This window comes from Oncorhynchus mykiss, chromosome 17 (assembly GCF_057628025.1).
Source record: "Oncorhynchus mykiss isolate SJ-2025 chromosome 17, ASM5762802v1, whole genome shotgun sequence".
Lineage (NCBI taxonomy): Eukaryota > Metazoa > Chordata > Actinopteri > Salmoniformes > Salmonidae > Oncorhynchus > Oncorhynchus mykiss.
The window spans coordinates 23957845-23981028 of NC_143038.1; the positions used below are offsets into that span (position 1 = coordinate 23957845).

Below are 23184 nucleotides of genomic sequence, written 5' to 3' on the forward strand. Positions count from 1 at the left end.
ATGAGATGACTGTAGGTTTTTGGTTTCTCTCCCTTTAAAAACAGAAATAAATTGTTATTTAGAAATTAGTAACAATGTCTCACCCCATGTTCTCACTAAATTTTATGTTATTTGAAAACGAAATTATCTCCAATTATTATTATCATTAATTTAGAATGATATAAAAGCCCCTTGGACATTCTCACAGATATATTATTTACCCTGTTATTAGCAGGACAATATATACTGGGTAGCACACTGGGTAGCACAGAGCAACACTTTAAGGGGCATTGCACTATAAATGGCGCTGACTAGGGAAATGTTCCCGCTGTTCTAGCAGGTAGCTGGACAATAGACTTGCCTAGATGGAGGGTAGGGGGAGAATTCTATTGTTAAATGTTTTTCTAAATTAGGTTCTATGTTAAGTATTATTATTATGTATCACATCCGACCGTGAATGGGAGTCCTATAGGACGCCGCACCAGTGTTCCAGCGTTTCTCTCCCTCTAAAAACAGAAATACATTTGTGGCCTTTAAAAAATATTATTTTGGCCTTTATTCCGATTACAATCGCTCACTTTCATTTAAAAAATAAGAAGAAATAACCTCATATAAAATTATAGTGTAGAAATGTTATGCTCTTTTTGTAACCTTTATGTAACTAGGCAAGTCAGTTAAGAACAAATGATTACGTTACAAGGACAGCCTACTCCTTCCTCGCCGTGGGGAATTGAACCCCGGTTCTTTTGCTCAACGGACCGAAACAGTTTCCAATGCATTGTCAATGGAGTTTGTAAACCAACCCAGATGTAATATAATTCTAGCCACATGTTGACTCAGTGGCGCTTCTCCATGCAGGACATGGGAGGGGGAGGGACTCACACTCTGTAAACAGGAATAGGTTCATCACTGGTCACTGAGCTGGTAAGCTAAAGTTAGGTAGTTAGTCATAGAAATGTACGTTCAGCCTGTGAATTATTTCAGTCCGATTTGACTTATATTAAGAAGTCAGCATGGCTTAACAGTTTCTTTCGTTTTTGACCTCGACATTGTTGCTGGATAGATACTTTCATATCTAACATGCTGGTGATGCTAGCCAGCTAACCTCATATCTGGATGCCTCACTCTAGTTCCCGATAGAGCAGCATACTGGTAAGTCAACTTTGCTTTCAAACTTTGTAATCATCTGTAGAGTTGTTTTACATGCAATCATACAAGCTAGATAGGTAGATATTTTGTTTAAAAGCCTGTTGTCATTCACTGGTTGTTTCTTTGGAGCTAGCTAAGCTATCACTAGCTAGCTAGGTGGATAATAATTTGATGTACAGTAGGCTAAAGCAACGTTACAGTATTACGGAATGACAACAATATAGCCTTGTCACTACTAGTTGGCATGTTGGTTGATATGGGGTGCAGTAGGGTAGCGCCGTTGGTATTCGTTGGGTCCCTTGACAAAATGTCATTGTTGACTTGGTAAATTAAGCTAATGGTTGTGTGCACTCTCACTAGATATAATTTACATTTTATTTATTTCACCAGGTAGGCCAGTTGAGAATTAGTTCTCATTTAAAACAACACGTGGAATAAACAAAAGTACAGTCGTGGCCAAAAGTTTTGAGAATGACACAAATATTAATGTTCACAAAGTTTGCTGCTTCAGTGTCTTTGGATATTTTTGTCAGATGTTACTATGGAATACTGAAGTATAATTACAAGCATTTCATAAGTGTCAAAGGCTTGTATTGACAATTACTTGAAGTTGATGCAAAGAGTCAATATTTGCTGTGTTGACCCTTCTTTTTCAAGACCTCTGCAATCTGCCCTGGCATGCTGTCAATTAACTTCTGGGCCACATTGATGGCAGCCCATTCTTGCATAATCAATGCTTGAAGAATTTGTGGGGTTTTGCTCGTCCACCCGCCTCTTGGGGATTGATTACAAGTTCGCAATGGGATTAAGGTCTGGGGAGTTTCATGGCCATGGACCCAAAATATCAATGTTTTGTTCCTCGAGCCACTTAGTTATAAGGGGATTCATCAGAGAAAATGACTTTACCCCAGTTCTCAGTAGTCCAATGCCTGTACCTTTTGCAGAATATCAGTCTGTCCCTGATGTTTTTCCTGGAGAGACGTGGCTTCTTCGCTGCCCTTCTTGACACCAGGCCATCCTCCAAAAGTCTTCGCCTCACTGTGCGTGCAGATGCACTCACACCTGCCTGCTGCCATTCCTGAGCAGGCTCTGTACTGGTGGTGCCCTGATCCCACAGCTGAATCAACTTTAGGAGACGGTCCTGGCACTTGCTGGATTTTCTTGAGGCGCCCTGAAGCCTTCTTCACAACAATTGAATCGCTCTCCTTGAAGTTCTTGATTATCCGATAAATGGTTGATTTAGGTGCAATCTTACTGGCAGCAATATCCTTGCCTGTGAAGCCCTTTTTGTGCAAAGCAATGATGATGGCACGTGTTTCCTTGCAGGTAAACATGATTTGTTTCCTTGCAGGTAACCATGACAGAGGAAGAACAATGATTCCAAGCACCACCCTCCTTTTGAAGCTTCCAGTCTGTTATTCGAACTCAATCAGCATGACAGAGTGATCTCCAGCTTTGTCCTCGTCAATACTCACACCTGTGTTTACGAGAGAACCACTGACATGATGTCAGCTGGTCCTTTTGTGGCAGGGCTGAAATGCAGTGGAAATGTTTTGGGGGGATTCAGTTCATTTGCATGGCAAAAGGGGACTTTGCAATTCATCTGATCACTCTTCATAACATTCTGGAGTTTATGCAAATTGCCATCGTACAAACTGAGGCAGCAGACTTGAAAACGTGAAAATGTATATTTGTGTCATTCTCTGAACTTTTGGCCACAACTGTACAGTCAATAATAATAGAAAAATCTATATACAGTGTGTTCAAATGGAGTAAGGAGGTAAGGCAATAAATAGGCCAATAGTAGCGAGGTAATTACAATTTAGCAAATTGTGGTTTTGTGGCAGATTTTCAAAAGAAATAGACATACGGCATATCACCAGTAATTCTCAATCAGATGAGATACACAGCTAACCCATATTGAATTTCATTCATAAATGTGGATGCTAATTATTGTTAATATTCCAATTCTCTAGGCCCTCCATTCCCAAACTTGAAGCCCCCTGTCGCCAACTGGAAAGACCAGGAAAAAGAGTTACTGACATGAAAAGAAGCATATACAAGCAACCTATCATATGTATTTTATAAAGCCCCTTTTACATCAGCAGTTGTCACAAAGTGCTTATACAGATACCCAGCCTAAAACCCCAAAGAGTAAGCATTGCAGACTTAGAAGCACAGTGGCTAGGAAAAACTCCCTAGAAATATAAGGGCGCAAGGCGAGACCCATATGCAGACACCGGAGGTAGATGGTTTGAGTCTTTGATATTTATTGATCAATCCAAAAGGGGTAGGCAAGAGTGGCCGTGGACAGGCAAAAGGTCAAAACCAGTCCAGAGTCCAGGAGGTACAGAGTGGCAGGCAGAATGGTCAGGTAGGCGGGTACGGAGTCCAGAAAACGGGCAAGGATCAAAACCAGGAGGGCAAGAAATAAGGGAATAGAAGCAGGAGTACGGGAAAACACACTGGTTGACTTGAAAGACATACAAGACGAACTGGCACAGAGAGACAGGAAACACAGGGACAAACACACCAGGGAATATAAGCGACACCTGGAGGGGGTGAAGACAATCACAAGGACAGGTGAAACAGATCAGGGTGTGACAAGAAAGGCAGGAACCTAGGAAGAAACCTAGAGGAACCAGGCTCTGATGGGTGGCCAGTCCTATTCTGGCTGTGCTGGTGGAGATTATATAAGAGTACAGCCATTTAGCCAGATTATTCTTCAAGACGTTTAAACGTTCATAGATGACCAGCAGTGTCAAATAATTGAGGGTTATTGAGGGTGCAATAGTTCAGCACCTCAGGAGTAAATGCCAGTTGGCTTTTCATGTCTGAGCATTTAGAGGTTGAGACAGAGAAAGACAGGATCAAACAGTGGGTCTGGGACAAGTTAGTACCTCCGGTGAGCCTTGAGCAGGTCAGGGTTCCATAGCTGCAGACAGAAACAGCAGAGACAGCAGAACGACTAGGTGGACTCGAGACGGGGACAGCCAGGAGTTGTCAGGCCAGATAGTCCCGAGGCATGGTCCTAGAGCTCATGTTCTGCATCCTTTATTTAACTTGAGTGTAGACTAAGCCCTAGAGGTTTGTAACTTCACATGATTTAGCCTAGTTGTCAATCCAGATCTGAATATTTGATATCCTTTTTACTGTACACTGTTGATAGTAATTTTTCACAAGCTAATCACTGAATGGCCTACTACAAGGATGTTTTCAACTTGACACTTCTATGTCAAAATAACACAGAACACACACACACACACACATCAGATGGCAATGGCAAGTACAACGAGCAGTTGGGAAAATTAAGTCTGCTGCGTGTGTTGCCAGATACACACACACACACACACACACAAACTTACTTCATTTGTTGTATTGTATTTATTATGGATCCCCATTAGCTGCTGCCAAGACAGCAGTTACTCTTCTTTGGGTCCAGCAAAATTTAAGGCAGTCATACAATTTTAAAAACATTAAAATACATTCACAACATATGCCCTCAGGCCACAACTCTACTACAACATATCTACAGCACAAAATCCTTGTGTACGTGTGTATACAGTGTGTATGTCATCGTTTGTATGCATGTCTCTTCACAGTCCCCGCTGTTCCGTAAGGTGTATTTTTTATCTGTTTTTGAAATTTAATTTTACTGCTTGCACAAGTTACTTGATGTGGAATAGAGTTCCATGTAGTCATGGCTCTATGTACGACTGTGCGCCTCCCATAGTTTGTTCTGTTTAGGTTAGTGTGTAGTCAGGCTTTGTCATTAAAATTGTGCCTATTTTTCAGATCTGCCAACCTGCTCGGCGGTGTGATGTGGTCCAGGTATTTATCAAACACACGTATACACACTCACTCAATCATTCACTCTGTTTTGTTGTATAATTATTTTAACTTAAGAACATTGTTCCTCTTTCTTTTAGATCCGACACCCCTATTAGCTCAACCACAGTCTTCACAGCTGCAGTCGTCTGCATCTGATACACCGGCCACGACAGGTGACACAGGTAATTATCACATGCATGTACACACACATGCACACTCTCCCTCACTTGGGGCTCTATTCAATCACATCTGCTTTAGCCAACATCCACATAGCGGTTGTTTTGGCGGTGTCTGAGGTGGAACTGTGTTAGAGCTGTCAAATTCACAAGTGGCTCCTGGCATTCTACCTAAAGCGGACATTGCCATTGGTAGAAACTGAGTCGTTTTAACAGAAATCTCATGCAGCCCTGTTTACAAGTTAGAACACTGGAATTTGAGATGTAATCTACACCTCAATTAGGCTGATAGAAGTCCTCATTATTTAGTTTAAGGATTTTGAATTTGAGCGTCATTATTTCTATAACCTACACTCTCGTTCTGAACTTGTTATGCGAGTAGGACGGGTGTAGTTTTGTGACAATGATCCAGAACTGCTGCTTACCGATTTGACAGATCCAACACAGTTACACCTCAGACACCACCAAAAACATCAGCTATGCGGGTGTCGGCTATCGCCGGTTAATGCTTGTGCTGATTGAATCTAGGCCTTTACAGTCATTGTCTATTTAGTTGTATGATTATTGTCAGTTAAGACAATTGTGCCTCTGTCTTTTAGATCTGCCATGCCCAGCAGTTCAGCTGCAGTCACAGCAGTCCACTGCTGTAGTATTTAATTTACCGGCTGCACCAGTTTCTACTCCACTGGCCGTGAAGGGAGAAACTTTTGAGGATTCCCAGATGGACACAGGTAATTCAGAATTATATTGCATATGCTCACCCACACCAACAGATGTACACACAGACATGTTGTTGAGCTGTGTACTTACTGTCACTTTGTGCATCTCTCTTTCAGATCTGCCATGCACTCCACCACTGCCTGACAACCTCACCCAGAAGTGCATACACTGGGCCGTTCAAGACTGACAAAGCAGAGTTGGGTGGCTGACAAGGAAAAATAAAACATGCGCACACACTCTCACACAGTTTATCCACAATGTAAATAAGTTGTAATTGCTTGCTTGTTTAATGTTTGCTCCATTTTATTTTAGGATTGGAGATATCTACTCCTATATATCCATTATCAATGTCTGCATAATTACTCTAAATATCTATCAAATCAAAGTGGGATTGATAATATTATAAAAGACTGTGTACAGTTTTAGGAAATTCTGTTGAAAAACATGCCTGCCTCCCTCTCACACACACTACACCCAATGTAAATAAATTGCAATAACTTGTTTAATGTATGTATGCTCCACTTTATTTTAGGAAAAGATCTGTAATAAAGTACATTCACAGTTAAAGTAATGTCTTTGGTTTATTGGATATTTCTCCTAATGCAATGTGTGACCAGAAGGAAGTCTGCAGACTGGAACCCTTGGACTGTGCAGGTTTTGTCACCTGAAGCTGAAAAATAAGAGAGATGGGGAGGAAGAGTAGAGTTGAAAGGTTCATCATTAATAACTGACACAATTCTATAATGAATACATATAAAAATAATAATAGAGTGACCAATAGTTACTGTATTGTGATTGTTTAGTGTTTTATTTACTCAATCAAGTAGTGCCCCAAAGGAGGGATTGCCTGTGTCTCAGAAACAGCAGAAAAGGTCAAATAAGGTCACCAAAATGTCTGTTACTGCTTTACACGACTGGCCGCAGCGCACGAAACTGGCATTATTTAGCTAAATAGCCCAGCACTGTAGCCTACCGTCACGTTGTACAGCGCCAAATTTTCCATCCTAACAGAAACTCAGAGGATTTTTCATTTTTCTCAGAGTAGAAACACCATAATATTAATCAAATGAATTAAGCAAAAAGTTTGGACACGCCTACTCATTCCAGGGTTTTACTTTATTTTTACTATTTTCTACATTGTAGAATAGTGAATACATCACAACTATGGAATCAGTTAACCTGTTGCGACTCTAGGGGCAGTATTTTCATTTTTGGAAAAAAAATGTTCCCGTTTTAAACATTATATTTTTTCAGGACAAGATGCTAGAATATGCATATAATTGACAGATTTGGATAGAAAACACTCTAACGTTTCCAAAACTGTAAAGATATTGTCTGTGAGTATAACAGAACTGATGTTGCAGGCAAAAGCCTGAGAAAAATCCAATCCGGAAGTGCTCCATAGTTTGAAAGCGCTGCGTTCCAATGAGTCCCTATTGAGCAGTGAATGTGCTATATACCAGCTTACACTTTCTACGTATTCCCCAAGGTGTCTACAGCATTGTGACGTAGTTTTACGCATTTATGTTGAAGAATAGCTGTAGGCGGCTACATTGCGTAAGTGGTCACCTGATGGCTCCCAGGGTGACTCTCGCGTAAAATACAGAGGTAGCCATTACTTCAATCGGTCCTACTGAAAAACGAATTGTCCCGACGGATATATTATCGAATAGATATTTGAAAAACACTTTGTGGATTGATTATAAACAACGTTTGCCATGGTTCTGTCAATATTATGGAGCTAATTTGGAATATTTTTCGCCGTTTTCGTGACTGCAATTTCCGGGCGATTTCTCAGCCAAACGTGAAGAACAAATGCAGCTATTTCGCCTACAAAAATAATATTTTGGGAAAAAATGAACTTTGGCTATCTACCTGGGAGTCTCGTGAGTGAAAACATCCGAAGTTCATCAAAGGTAAACGATTTAATTTGATTGCTTTTCTGATTTTCGTGGCAAGGTTGCCTGCTGCTAGCAAGGCATAATGCTATGCTAGGCTATCGATAAACTTACACAAATGCTTTGTCAAGCTTTGGTTGTAAAGAATATTTTGAAAATCTGAGATGACAGGGTGATTAACAAAAGGCTAAGCTGTGTCTCAATATATTTAATTTGTGATTTTCATGAATAGGAATATTTATGTCCGTTGCGTTATGTTAATTAGTTTCAGGCGATGATTACACTCCTGCATGCGGGATGGAGAGTCAGTAGAGGTTTTAAGAACACATTCTTATTTACAAGGACAGCCTACTCCTTCCTCCCCATTGGGGAATTCAACCCCGGTCACCCGCGTGCCCGCACGACACTGGAATTCTTTAGCTAAATAGCCCAGCACAGTAGCCTACTCCCGACTGCCATGTTATACAGCACCATGTTTTTCTTGAAATAGAAACACCATAATATTAATCAAATTAATTTAGCAACATTTCTTAAAATCAGTCCCATATACTATGTTCTTGCAAAAAAAGTTTTAAATTCTCTAGTACAGCCACTATTGAAGGCTATCAAATGCTTCTCAAAGATGCCCTCTGGTGGTCAAACTAGCACTAACATTAATGGTACCAGTGGTTGGCACTTAAATAACGTGCCATAGAATTCTGCGGCACCACACAAGCTGTGCTGCAGTACGTTGCAACTTTTAAAGGACAAACCACTGTATACCGAGTATATAAACATCCCCATCATACCATTTCTTTGTGATCCAATATGTAATGTAGTACACTTGTAATAATTTGGTTGTAATCCAGAGAGGGTATAAAAATGTACTAGATCCTCTATGAGGCTGTGAAGGGACCCAAGTTGTGGATTTAAAAGAAAACATGAATCATCAGCATACAATGTCACCTTTGTTTTTAAGCCCTGTATTTCTAATCCCTTGATTTTATTGTTGGATCAGATTTTAATAGCTAACATTTCTATGGCCATAATAAATAGATATGCCGATAGTGGACAACCTTGTTTTACTCCTCTTGACAGTTTAAAACTTTCTGAGAAGTAGCCATTATTTACTATTTTACACCTAGGGTTTCTATACATTATTTTAACCCATTATATAAGATATTCTCCAAAATATATAAACTCCAGTCGTACTTTTGTCATGGATATTATTGTGCAGGGACACAAGTCAATCTTAAAGGAATCATTGTTTATTTGTCAGTGCTCTGGAGAGGTCCCAACCAACTCAAAGCACCATAGTACACATGTCAATCAGGACCTTCCCCTGGGCAGTCCCAGCTGACACTGCCATGAAACATTATGACCATCCTGTCACCTTACTTGGACTAAGAGTAATACACTTTATAACACTGTCAAGAAGTATTATGACCATCCTGTGTCACCTAACTTGGACTAAGAAATTACGGTATATGACAGTATCAATAAGCATTGTAACCATCAGAATCATATAAGTCAGTTAGGCCTATCACGTACATGCCCATATATCAGTCATGTCAAATAGAGGGTGACTTGTCATGCTCCTGAAATCTGCTCCTGCTTTCATCCCAGTCATCAGCAACAGAGCATTGGGGTAGGTGGATGTCTGAAAGCAATGCGTGCGCAATTACAATGATAATGTAATATGGTCAATGAAACAAATGTACAGTATATAACATAAACACACTGTTGACCAATCGGAACCCATGCTTCAAGATTGTTTTGATCACACGGCCTGAGATATGTTCCGGGTAGCCTCCGAGAATAACTGACAAATACACTGATACGGTGACTGAGTTTATCAGGAAGTGTATAGGAGATGTTGTACCCACTGTGACTATTAAAACCTACCCTAAAAAGTAACCTTGGATAGATGGCAGCATTTGCGTAAACTGAAAGTGCGAACCATCGCACTTAACCATGGCAAGGTGACTGGGAATTTGGCCGAATAAAAACAGTGTAGTTACTCCCTCCGTAAGGCAATCAAACAGGCAAAACATCAGTATAGAGACATAGTGGAGTCACAATTTAACGGATCAGACACGAGAAGTACAGTACTAGTCAAAGTTTAGACACACCTACTCATTCTAGGGTTTTTCTTTCTTTTTTAAATGTTCTACATTGTAAAATAATAGTGAAGACATCAAAACTATGAAATAAGACATATGTAATCATGTTGAAACTTAACTAGTGTTAAACAAATCAAAATATTTTTGAGATTCTTCAAAGTAGTCACCCTTTGCCTTGATGCCAAGATGTTTGCACATTCTTGGCATTCTCTCAACCAGCTTCACCTGGAATGCTTTTCCAACAGTCTTGAAGAAGTTCCCACATATACTGAGCACTTGATGGCTGCTTTTCTTTCACTCTGCGGTCCAACTCACTCTGCGGTCCAACTCAGCGATGTACGAGATCTTCAGTTTCTTGTCAATTTCTCACTTGGAATAGTTAATTTCTCAGAACAAGAATAGACTAACAAGTTGAAGAAAGTTCTTTGTTTCTAGTCATTTTGAACCTGTAATTGAACCCACAAATTCTGATGCTCCAGATACTCAACTAGTCTATAGAAGGCAAGTTTTATTGCTTCTTTAATCAGCTTTAGCACAGTTTTCAGCTGTGCTAACATAATTGCAAAAGGGTTTTCTAATGATCAATTCGCCTTTTAAAATGATAAACTTGGATTAGCTAACACAATATGCCATTGGAACACAGGAGTGATGGTTGCTGATAATGGGCCTAATGGGTAGATATTCCATTAGAAATCAGCTGTTTCCAGCTACAATAGTCATTTACAACATTACAATGTCTACACTATATTTCGGACCAATTTGATGTTATTTTAATATAAATGATGTTTGCTTTTCTTTAAAAAAACAAGGACATTTCTAAGTGACCCCGAACTTTTGAACAGTCGTGCATATCCCATACATACGACTAATAAAACTTGAAACTTGACTACTCTTTAGCATTAAAAACAATGTTGATGTTTGATTCAGTGACAATCCTATTTTGGGGGCCTCCCGGGTGGCGCAGTGGTTAAGGGCGCCAGCTGTGCCACCAGAGACCCTGGGTTCGTGCCCAGGCTCTGTCGTAACCGGCTGCGACCGGGAGGTCCGTGGGGCGACGCACAATTGGTCTAGCGTTGTCCGGGTTAGGGAGGGTTTGGCCAGTAGGGATATCCTTGTCTCAGTGACTCCTGTGGCGGGCCGGGCGCTGTGTTAAGAAGCAGTGTGTTAAGAGCTGTGTTAAGAGGCTTGGTTGGGTTGTGTATCAGAGGATGCATGACTTTCAACCTTCGTCTACTCCCGAGCCCGTACTGAAGTTGTACTGAAGTTGTAGCGATGAGACAAGATAGTAGGTACTAAACAATTGGATACCACGAAATTGGGGAGAAAAAGGGGTAAAAAAAATATATGTTTTTTAAAAAGACAATTTTTCCTATTTTGAGTGTTTGTGTAAAGAGGATAGGGTCTCTGTTAGCTAGGGTAACCAACAGTCCATCTGTGTCATAGCATGCTTTGAAAGCTAACGCAGGTAAATTGCTAACTATCATGGTAAATGGATATTAGGGAACATGATACTGTCCATGTAGTTAACTAAAACACATTTCAAAACATGAAATCGGTCTACTATGTATGTTGTGTATTTTTGTAGCTGCATATAATCTCTTGTTGACTGGCTAGAAGGGTGTAAATAGTTTTTGTTTGTAGTTACCAGTGCCTAGCTAGCTGGTCAACTGGTCGTCTGTAACTATATGAAACACTAGGGTTTGATGCTCACCATATTGTTAGTATTAGGCTATAACTAGTACAGAAAGGGCTAAAAAGTCTAAACCTTGTTCACTCTCTGCAGTGCAATTTCATATTTTGGTCTGCCTCCTAGTTGAAGCCAAGTCACTGGCACAGCCTCAGTGGGTTACTTTTGACTTTTGAGCATTTGTAAGAAATATGATCCTTCTCCAGATACAAATTCCTGATAGAAGAACAATGAATAGCAGAGCTGGGTTCAGACATGCCAGATGATCAAGCATACAAGAGGCCCCAAGAGGCATCATGTAAGGTTTGATTTGGACTAGCTGTGCACTGTTCCCTGTAATGTAATGTTTTGTGTAAAACTAAAATACTGTGAGAAGCATAACATAAGAACGCATATACTGTATGTCATGTGATGGATTGGTATCAACACTCATGGTCTGTAAGGAAGATGTCTCTCTGGTTTCTGCCCTGTAGTATAACAAGGAGGTGGGTAGAACGATGGTTCCGACCCACCAGGGATTGTACCTATTGGGCCAAACATGTTGTTTGTGAATGTCTGGAACCATCTCCTTTAGATGGTCAATTGCATGTGTAATGCCACATGCAATTGCGTGAGAGAGTTTTGATGGCCTCTATTAAAAAGAGGATCCCATCAGCTTTCTATAGGCTAGGCCTATTATATTTATTTATTAACTTTCCTAATATTAAGCACATTGGTTCTCTTACAACAGGAGCATAGCCTACCTGGCTGGCATGAAAATGAACCACGCGAAAAGCTCCTCCATTTGCTATTTAGGTGCATAGTTGACTTTCTTTTTCCCATGCCCCTGTTCCGAGACAGGTGCATAATATTGGTCCATTCTAAATCAAAACTAATTTCACACATATATTATTTAGTATATGTAAAGACAACATTGAAATAAGAATAGTCTGATGGGGTGACAATATTAGCCTATCACTTGTGAATGGCCCTGCCCCACCCTCCTTTCGGAAAAGCTGACCACGACTCCATTTTGTTGATCCCTGCCTACAGACAGAAACTAAAAAAAGAGGCTCCGGCGCTGAGGTCTGTTCAACGCTGGTCCAACCAATCTGACTCCACACTCCAAGACTGCTTCCATCACGTGGACTGGGATATGTTTCGTATTGCGTCAGATAACAACATTGACGAATACGCTGATTCGGTGTGCGAGTTCATTAGAACGTGCGTTGAAGATGTCGTTCCCATAGCAACGATTAAAACATTCCCTAACCAGAAACCGTGGATTGATGGCAGCATTCGCGTGAAACTGAAAGCCTGAACCACTGCTTTTAATCAGGGCAAGGTGTCTGGTAACATGACCGAATACAAACAGTGCAACTATTTCCTCCGCAAGGCTATCAAACAAGCTAAGCGCCAGTACAGAGACAAAGTAGAATCTCAATTCAACGGCTCAGACACAAGAGGCATGTGGCAGGGTCTACAGTCAATCACGGACTACAGGAAGAAATCCAGCCCAGTCACGGACCAGGATGTCTTGCTCCCAGGCAGACTAAATAACTTTTTTGCCCGCTTTGAGGACAATACAGTGCCACTGACACGGCCTGCAATGAAAACATGCAGTCTCTCCTTCACTGCAGCCGAGGTGAGTAAGACATTTAAACGTGTTAACCCTCGCAAGGCTGCAGGCGCAGCAGCGCCTCTTCAACCTCAGGAGGCTGAAGAAATGTGGGTTGTCACCAAAAGCACTCACAAACTTCTACAGATGCACAATCGAGAGCATCCTGGCGGGCTGTATCACCGCCTGGTATGGCAACTGCACCGCCCTCAACCGTAAGGCTCTCCAGAGGGTAGTGAGGTCTGCACAACGCATCACCGGGGGCAAACTACCTGCCCTCCAGGACACCTACACCACCCGATGTCACAGGAAGGCCATAAAGATCATCAAGGACATCAACCACCCGAGCCACTGCCTGTTCACCCCGCTATCATCCAGAAGGCGAGGTCAGTACAGGTGCATCAAAGCTGGGACCGAGAGACTGAAAAACAGCTTCTATCTCAAGGCCATCAGACTGTTAAACAGCCACCACTAACACGGAGTGGCTGCTGCCAACACACTGACACTGACTCAACTCCAGCCACTTTAATAATGGGAATTGATGGGAAATTATGTAAATATATCACTAGCCACTTTAAACAATGCTACCTTATATAATTTTACTTACCCTACATTATTCATCTCATATGCATACGTATATACTGTACTCTATATCATCGACTGTATCCTTATGTAATACATGTATCACTAGCCACTTTAAACTATGCCACTATGTTTACATACTCATCTCATTTGTACATACTGTACTCGATACCATCTACTGTATCTTGCCTATGCTGCTCTGTACCATCACTCATTCATATATCCTTATGTACATATTCTTTATCCCCTTACACTGTGTACAAGACAGTAGTTTTGGAATTGTTAGTTAGATTACTTGTTATTACTGCATTGTCGGAACGAGAAGCACAAGCATTTCGCTACACTCGCATTAACATCTGCTAACCATGTGTATGTGACAAATAAAATTTGATTTGATTTGATTTGATTTGAAATAACTAAATTAAGCATATAGGAGGAGTTTTTTGTTAACCCCTCAACACAATAGTGCGCACTTCCTTGGAAATCATTTGGAGAAAATATCCTTTCTATTTGTTTCATTTTATTCTTTACTATAAAATAATAAAAATTAATGCCACGGAATTCTAAGCAAATCTTGTCTGCTAAAGGAACTCCTATAGCCATATCAGGGCCTAACATCAACTCAGAGTATTCGGTTCATTTGAAATAGACTACATTTTCTCCATATCATGTTTGTTTTGACATGTCTAAAATAAATAATGTATTTATTGTGATGGTGTAGGCTATATTACATTGATTTATTAGACTTTGATGTTCCAAAGGCTTGCATCAGTGGGTGTAGACCATGCGTGGAAGCCAGGAGATGCTAAACATGTTTATGTTAAATAACAATCAATTACCGTGAGACTGGCAGTTATTTGCTTGACAAACACCGGCTGACAACATTCCATGACCACCACGAGTCTTGGTTTTCATGTATTTTAATTCTACAAATGAAAAACGAGATGTTCCTGCGCTCTTATCACACTTTGATGCAGTGAAAAGCACTTTTCACACTAAATATTAGCCATTGAATTAAAACCCAATGAAAGGGCAATAGACGGTCATATCCAGTTGTTGGACTAATAAGTAATATGGATAGCATACTAAATAAATACACTGATCACAGTGGTTATGTACATACAGCAACTTTAGTATAGCCTACACATTCTTTCCTGATGGCAACAGATATACTTATCCATCTTAATAATGATGAGGTGCATTTTTTGTTATTTCCCCCAGTATCACTAATCAAGCCGCTTCAGCCACTGCTGTACCGAGATTAATTGTTTTCATTTTCTATCATTTGGACAGAGGAAGCTATAATTGCAGCAATATATCACATGAACTTGGTGAAAAACTCCAAAGTCTTCTCCAATGAAGTTGTTTCATGAAGAGCTGATTTCAATGTGTTGAATAGTACTGTATCTCAAATGTATAATAATTTTCACAATTATCAGGGCTGGTATGGCATAGCTTGTACTATGGGTATATCATACATTACCGAATTTAGATTGTTGATGTATGAGGTCTTGGCAGCTCGTTTTTGTGTTTATCTGAATGCAATGTAGGGACCAAGTCTTGCCATTAATATAGTCTGTTTGTTCTCATTTGTGGAGATGGGAAGAGGTGATTGGAACAGAATACGTGACAGCTTATTGCCATGGCTAGGGTGTGGTGTGTCCCTATGGAATTGGTTAGAGAATGCCATGCACCCTTGGGAATAAAGCCTCCAGCAGTGGATTTGGGTTTTGGTATGTATTAGAAAAATTACTTTATTTTACAGGTTTGATGTTTGTTGATACTTGTCATGTTATTGTCAGTTAGTACCCCTACTGATGCTTAAAATAAAAGTGTGTAATTGTGTACTGTATATTATGTCCTACATTGTCTGATATTTGAATTAAATTTCATAAAAATAAGTAAATAGAAAATAATATCTGAGACATGGCCAACCTAAAAAAAGACACTTTTATGTCATGGCAGCTTTTCATCACATCCTCTGTGAAATAGCTTCTCTTCAGAAGTAGATTTCCCTGCACAGTGTTAAAGATCATGCACAAAATAGGCCACACAAAAAGTTTCAGGAAAGGCTTCAAAATTCTATGAGAAATGCTCTGGGTTCTGTATGGCTTATGACTTCTGAGGAGTACAAAGGTCCCCCACATCATCATCATTATCATCATCATCATCATTTGTACTCTGAAAACCCCCCAATCGCTTCTGGTAACACATACTTTTTCTGTACCAGTAATTGTTGTGAAAGACGAGAATTATGGGGTAGTGCATTTTGACAGGGAATGTAGGCTTTCCAAAGAAAAAGTCAAAGGAGAAGTCTCATCTTATATCCCCTTGTGTATTTTTTTTATCTGGACTGACTGCCAAACAGTGGATTGATGCATCCTCCTTCGGTGTTCCTAAATTTCCTAAAAGACCCATGTCTGGAGTATTGAAATGGTCAGTGCAATCCATATTTGTTTTCATAAAAACAAAGAATATTTGCCTAAATGGATGATATACTATTAGGGTATAAATAATATGTGCCATTTAGCAGAAACTTTTATCCGAAGCAACTTAGTCGTGCATGCATACTTTTCTTTACATATGGGTGGTCTCAAGAATTGAACCCACCACCCACACCCACTCCTGGTATTGCAAGTGCAATGCTTTTCCAGCTGAGCTACAGAAGACTACCATTATGACTATTGTTAAGACAGAGAACATTCACCACCAATTATTATGATAGATCCGTAGCCTCAACAGCACTCTGTAGGGTAGCACCATGGTGTAACTGGAGGACAGCTAGCTTCCATCCTCCTCTGGATAGATTGACTTCAATACAAAATCTAAAAGGCTCATGGTTCTCACCCACTTCCATAGACTTACACAGTAATTATGACAACCTCCCGAGGACATCCTCCAATTTATCAGAGCTCTTACAGCATGAACTGATGTGTGGACCATCCAATCAAAAGGTCAGAGTGAAGCTAGTAGTGAAAGTATAAGCTACAGCTAGCTAGAACTGCAGTGCATAAAATATGCTGAGTAGTTGACTCAAAGAGAAAAACAATAGTTGAATAGTTTTTAACAAATTAATTTCTTCTGAAATGAAGGAGAAGCGAGTGTAATTGTTTTCACTTTCACTTACTTAGCTAGCAAATGCAGCTAGCTAGTTCAGCCTACTCAAACACCTAGCTCAAACAGAGGGATGCTAAACTAGCTGGCTATGACTATCCAACACAACACTGGAACTCTTCCAAGTAAAGGTACGCTTTTGGTCTTACACATTTATTGCCACCGGGCCTGCCAGTGTAAGTGCTAAACTGTTTACTGACTGTACACTAACATTACTGCATGATTGTAGCAGTTTACTAACATGTTTGTTTTATTAGCTTTGTTGACTATGACGTTACTTTAGCTAATATGGTGACAACTATGTGGGCTGTGTAGCGGTTATGATATGGTTTGGCTTGGAAAGGTTTTTTTGACTGGTCACAGACAGCTGATTTGTTGTGGATTGAAGTCCACAAGCGAAGGAAAAAGGTGAGAGGCAGAGAGCGCATAGATGCGAGAAGGAATAGAGCGTAGCTGCTATGAAAGTGAACTGTGTTTACGCGTGATCAGGGGTGTATTCATTCCTCCGATTCTGTTGAAAAAACATTTCTTAAACGAAAGGAAACGGAACAATTTGTCCAGTGGAAACTCATTTTCAACTGTAGGTTTAATGATTACCCCCTATATCAGCTAGATGCAGGCAAGAGTGTGCAAGGCGGTATTTTCCTCTCGATCTGTGTGCACCTATGTTGTAGCAATCTCTATGTTGTAGCAATCTCGTGATGGGTGTAGGGAAAGTGGTAGTAAACCTATCACTGTTACATTGAACTGGGTGAGTGAAATATGAATGACAATCATCCAATATGCTGTAATAGAAATAAGGCCATTATTGTCCTCCCACATCTTAAACAGCACTGACTGCCACTGAATGATATCAAATACATCAAACACATGGTTTCCATGTCTTTGATGCCATTCCATTTGCGCCGTTCCAGTCATTATCATGAGCCATCCTCCCCCCAGCAGCCTCCACTGTATTGTATAAGTCAGGTATTCCCAGACTGGGGTACGGGTATGCTCAATTCCATCGGGGGTACGCCAAATAAAACTGTGATTCACATTTTTTCTCGCCTGAGTAGCCTCGTTTCACTGCCAAAAATAAAATTGAACCATCTAGTGTTCAGCAAAATAACACAATGTAAAATACAGGTAGCCTAGTCAAATAATTAACATCCTATCACATTAACCGTTACTCTCTCGTGGGAATTCCTCTAACGGTCCGAATGTAGCCAAACGTAGCTACTGCTCATTCAGTTTGCTCGAAAATTGATAAAAGGTTAAAAAAAAAGTAAGGCCCGTGTCCATAGAGACACATACGAGCTCTACTGGTAGTACTGCTACTACCAGCAGTACTACATCTGCACCTGTTGACGACACAAGTTGTTCTGCCTCCACAAGCACATCCAATGCCAGCATCAGTAATTCTACATTTGTTGTTAGCCCAGCTAGCATGGACACTGACAGTTGTGAATCTGATGCAGCCGAAGAGCTACTGCCCCCTTACCCGGGAAAGCACCGAACAACAGACAGGGACGTTGGACCATCGAAGAGGCGCAGTTCTGATGAGAACTACATTGATTTAGGTTCACTTATATTGGGAGTAGTGCCTTTCCTCAGTCACAGTGTGTTGTATGTGCAAAAATACTATCTCACAACTTGATGAAACCTTCACTCTTGCGCAGACATTTAGAAACAAAACATGCCAATTTGAAAACTAAGCCACAGGAGTTTTTTGAGCGAGAATTAAGAGGACTTTTGAGTAGTAAGACATGTATAAAAGCAACAGATACCATTAATATGAAGGGGCTAGAAGCATCTTATATGGTGAGCTACCGAGTGGCTAGGACAGGCAAGCCCCATGCTATTGTGGAGGACTTAATTCTTCCTGCTGCCGCGGATATGGCTGGGACAATGCTGGGGGAAAAGGCCCCAAAAAACGATACAGACAATGCCTTCATCTTGTGTATTTTCTGCACTTATGCAATGATATGGACACCATCCATGTAACGCTTTTACAAAATACGTTGTGCTGGTTATCAAGTAGCAAAGCATTGACACGTTTTTTTTAATTGAGAGACGAGCTTAGTTTCCTTTACTGACCATAATTTTCACTTGTCTTACCACTTGCATGATGACGAGTTTCTCGTCTGAATGATCTGAATCTTGATTACAGAGACTCTCCGCAACTATGTTCAATGTGCGGGACAAAATTGAGGCTATGATTAAGAAGTTGGAGCTCTTCTCTGTCTGCATTAACAAGGACAACACACAGGTCTTTCCATCATTATATGATTTTTTTGTGTGCAAATGAACTCAAGCTTACGGACAATGTCAAATGTGATATAGTCGAAGCACCTGAGTGAGTTGGGTTCGCAACTACGCAGGTACTTTCCTGAAACGGACGACACAAACAACTGGATTCGTTATCCCTTTCATGCCCTGCCTCCAGTCCACTTACCGATATCTGAACAAGAGAGCCTCATTGAAATTGCAACAAGCGGTTCTCTGAAAATTTAATTTAAATCAGAAGCCACTGACAGATTTCTGGATTGGGCTGCGCTCAGAGTATCCTACCCTTGGCAAATCTCGCTGTGAAGACAGTGATGCCTTTTGCAACCACGTACCTATGTGAGATTGGATTCTCTGCCCTCACAAGCATGAAAACTAAATACAGGCACAGACTGTGTGTAGAAAATTATTTAAGATTGAGACTCTCTCCAATACAACCCAACATTGCAGAGTTATGTGGATCCTTTCAAGCACTCATTAACCTTTGGTGAGTTATTCACAATTTTCGATAAACAAATAAAGTTTTATATGTAAGATGGCTAAATAAAGAGCAAAATGATTGATTATTATTAAATAATTTTTTGTGCCCTGGTCCTACAAGAGCTCTTTGTCACTTCTCACGAGCTGGGTTATGACAAAAACTCTCTCATTCTTATGTTTAATAAATTTATTGTATAGTGTGTGTGACAACATTTGAGAGTGCGCTGACCCTGGTGCTAGAGGGGGTACGCAGCTGGAGGTTGAATGTTTTAAGGGGTACGGGACTATAAAAAGTTTGGGAACCACTGATATAGATCAATAAAAACATACAAGGCTAAAATACCTGTATTTGACTAGTATAATGTGTGTTCCTAAGTTTTATTCATTGGTGTTATCGCCTTGAAAAATAGTAATTGCAAAGATATGCAAGGACCTTGAGCATTCCCTCCATTGCCAAACTGTTATTGGGGGATGGATCTATATTAAAGACCCAGTGCGGTCCAAAACTAGATTTTTCCTATGTTTTATATATTCACTGATTGTACAAAACATTAAAAACACCTGCTCTTTTCATGACATACTGTAGATTGACCAGGTGAAAGTTATGATCTCTTATTGATTTCACTTGTTAAATCCACTTCAATTAGTTTAGATGAAGTGAATGCAACAGGTTAAAGAAGGATTAAGCTATTTTTAAGGGTGAATGGGCAAGACAAAATATTTAAGTGCCTTTGAACGAGGTATGGTAGCAGGTTTCAGGCACACCAGTTTGTCAAGAACTTCAATGCTGCTGGGTTTTTCATGTTGAACAGTTTCCCGTGTGTATTGAGAATGGTCCACCACTCAAAGGACATCCAGACAACTTGATACAACTGTGGGAAGCATTAGTGTCAACATCCCTGTGGAACGCTTTCAACACCTTGTAGACTCCATGCCCTGACGAATTGAGGATGCTCTGAGAGCTAAAGAGGGAGGGGGGTGCAACTCAAATCAAATCACATTTTATTGGTTTAGCAGATGTTATTGCGGGTGTAGCAAAATGCTTGTTTCTAGCTCCAACAGTGCAGTAACATCTAACAATTTCACAACAATACAGACAATAGACACAAATCTAAAATCTCTATATTAGGAGGGTGTTCTTAATGCTTAATGTTTGGTACACTCAGTGTATTTCCACACTATGAGTTTCGAATAATACTGTGAAATTGTGAACATGATAATAAGGCTCTTTTAGTGTAAGAGGTGCTTGAAAAGACCGGCTGAAATTTGAGCCTGTTTTGGTGGGATGGAGTTTTGGCCTGCCTGGTGACCAATATGTCATGTACTGTCATGTTGTCTTGTCTCTGTCCTTTCCCTTCACCCTGTCTCCCTCTGCTGGTCGTGTTAGGTTACCTTTTCTCCCCCGCTTTCCCCCAGCTGTCCCTTGTCTCCTCTAACTACCCATTCACCCCGTTCCCCACCTGTTCCCTTTTTTCCCTCTGATTAGGTCCCTATATCTCTCTCTGTTTCTGCTCCTGTCCTTGTCGGATTCTTGTTTGTTTGTGTCATTCATGCCTGAACCAGACTGTCGTCATGTTTGCTGTAACCTTGTCCTGTCCTGTTGGAATCCGCCGGTCCAGCTTTAAAGAAGCTCTGTTTAAGTTGATTCGCTTTTGGGTCCTCATTCACCCACCGTAACAGAAGAATCCGACCAAGAATGGACCCAGCGACTTCGGATCCTCTCCACTCAGCCGTCGAGATCCAGGGAGCGATGCTAGGCAGACACAAGCAGGAATTGTCTGCTGCTCGACATGCCGTTGAGACCCTGGCCACCCAAGTCTCCAACCTCACAGAACAGGTTCACCATCTCCGCCTCGATCCACCGGCCACTTCCAGGGCTTTCGAATCTCCGGAGCCCAGAATCAATAACCCGCCGTGTTACTCTGGGGAGCCCACTGAATGCCGCTCGTTCCTCACCCAGTGTGATATTGTGTTTTCTCTCCAGCCCAACACTTACTCCAGGAGCACTGCTCGTGTCGCCTACGTCATATCTCTCCTTATTGGACGGGCTCGTGAGTGGGGCACGGCAATCTGGGAGGCAAGGGCTGAGTGTACTAACCAGTATCAAGACTTTAAGGAGGAGATGATACGGGTTTTTGATCGATCTGTTTTTGGGGAGGAGGCTTCCAGGGCCCTGTCTTCCCTATGTCAAGGCAATCGATCCATAACAGACTACTCTATTGAGTTTCGCACTCTTGCTGTCTCCAGTGGCTGGAACGAGCCGGCCTTGCTCGCTCGTCTTCTGGAGGGTTTCCGCGCAGAGGTAAAGGATGAGATTCTCTCCCGGGAGGTTCCTTCCAGCGTGGATTCCTTGATTGAACTCGCTATTCGCATTGAGCGACGGGTTGATCTTCGTCACCGAGCTCGTGGAAAGGAGCTCGCGCTCTCCGTCGCCTCCCTCTCCGCATCACTACCATCTTCCTCTGCCGGCTCGGGTGCTGAGTCCATGCAGCTGGGAGGTATCCGCATCTCGACTGAGGAGAGGGAACGGAGAATCACCAACCGCCTCTGTCTCTATTGCGGTTCCGCTGGTCATTTTGTCACTTCATGTCCAGTAAAAGGCCAGAGCTCGTCAGTAAGCGGAGGGCTACTGGTGAGCGCTACTACTCCTGTCTCTCCTTCAAGATCCTGCACTACCTTGTCGGTCCATCTACGCTGGACCGGTTCGTCAGCTTCCTGCAGTGCCTTAATAGACTCTGGGGCGGAGGGCTGTTTTATGGACGAGACCTGGGCTCGGGAACATGACATTCCTCTCAGACAGTTAAAGGAGCCCACGGCCTTGTTCGCCCTGGATGGTAGTCCTCTCCCCAGGATTCAGCGTGAGACGCTACCTTTAACCCTCACTGTTTCTGGTAATCATAGTGAAACCATTTCTTTTTTAATTTTTCGTTCACCTTTTACACCTGTTGTTTTGGGCCATCCCTGGCTAGTTTGTCATAATCCTTCCATTAATTGGTCTAGTAATTCTATCCTCTCCTGGAACGTCTCTTGTCATGTGAAATGTTTAATGTCTGCTATCCCTCCTGTTTCCTCTGTCTCTTCTTCACAGGAGGAGCCTGGTGATTTGACAGGGGTGCCGGAGGAATATCACGATCTGCGCACGGTGTTCAGTCGGTCCAGGGCCACCTCTCTTCCTCCACACCGGTCGTATGATTGTAGTATTGATCTCCTTCCGGGAACCACCCCCCCCCGGGGTAGACTATACTCTCTGTCGGCTCCCGAACGTAAGGCTCTCGAAGATTATTTGTCTGTAGCTCTTGACGCCGGTACCATAGTCCCCTCCTCCTCTCCCGCCGGAGCGGGGGTTTTTTTTGTCAAGAAGAAGGACGGGTCTCTGCGCCCCTGCATAGATTATCGAGGGCTGAATGACATAACAGTGAAGAATCGTTATCCGCTTCCTCTTATGTCTTCAGCCTTCGAGATCCTGCAGGGAGCCAGGTTTTTCACTAAGTTGGACCTTCGTAACGCTTACCATCTCGTGCGCATCAGGGAGGGGGACGAGTGGAAGACGGCGTTTAACACTCCGTTAGGGCACTTTGAATACCGGGTTCTTCCTTTCGGC

The 23184-nt window shown here is 41.6% G+C and overlaps 1 long non-coding RNA gene across 15 annotated transcripts; it reads left to right on the forward strand.

Annotated features, from left to right (window-relative positions):
* The first annotated feature begins 453 nt into the window (after positions 1–453).
* On the forward strand, positions 454–15573 carry LOC110493863 (uncharacterized). 15 transcript variants are annotated; one of them, XR_016487834.1, is made up of 7 exons: positions 804–903; positions 1043–1131; positions 2480–3282; positions 4924–4959; positions 5058–5141; positions 5735–5866; positions 5972–6422. It is a non-coding gene; the product is annotated as an uncharacterized LOC110493863 (long non-coding RNA). The 15 variants fall into 15 exon arrangements; XR_016487831.1 differs by having other exon boundaries at positions 805–903; positions 3105–3282; XR_016487836.1 differs by having other exon boundaries at positions 805–903; positions 3105–3205.
* The last annotated feature ends 7611 nt before the right edge of the window (positions 15574–23184 follow it).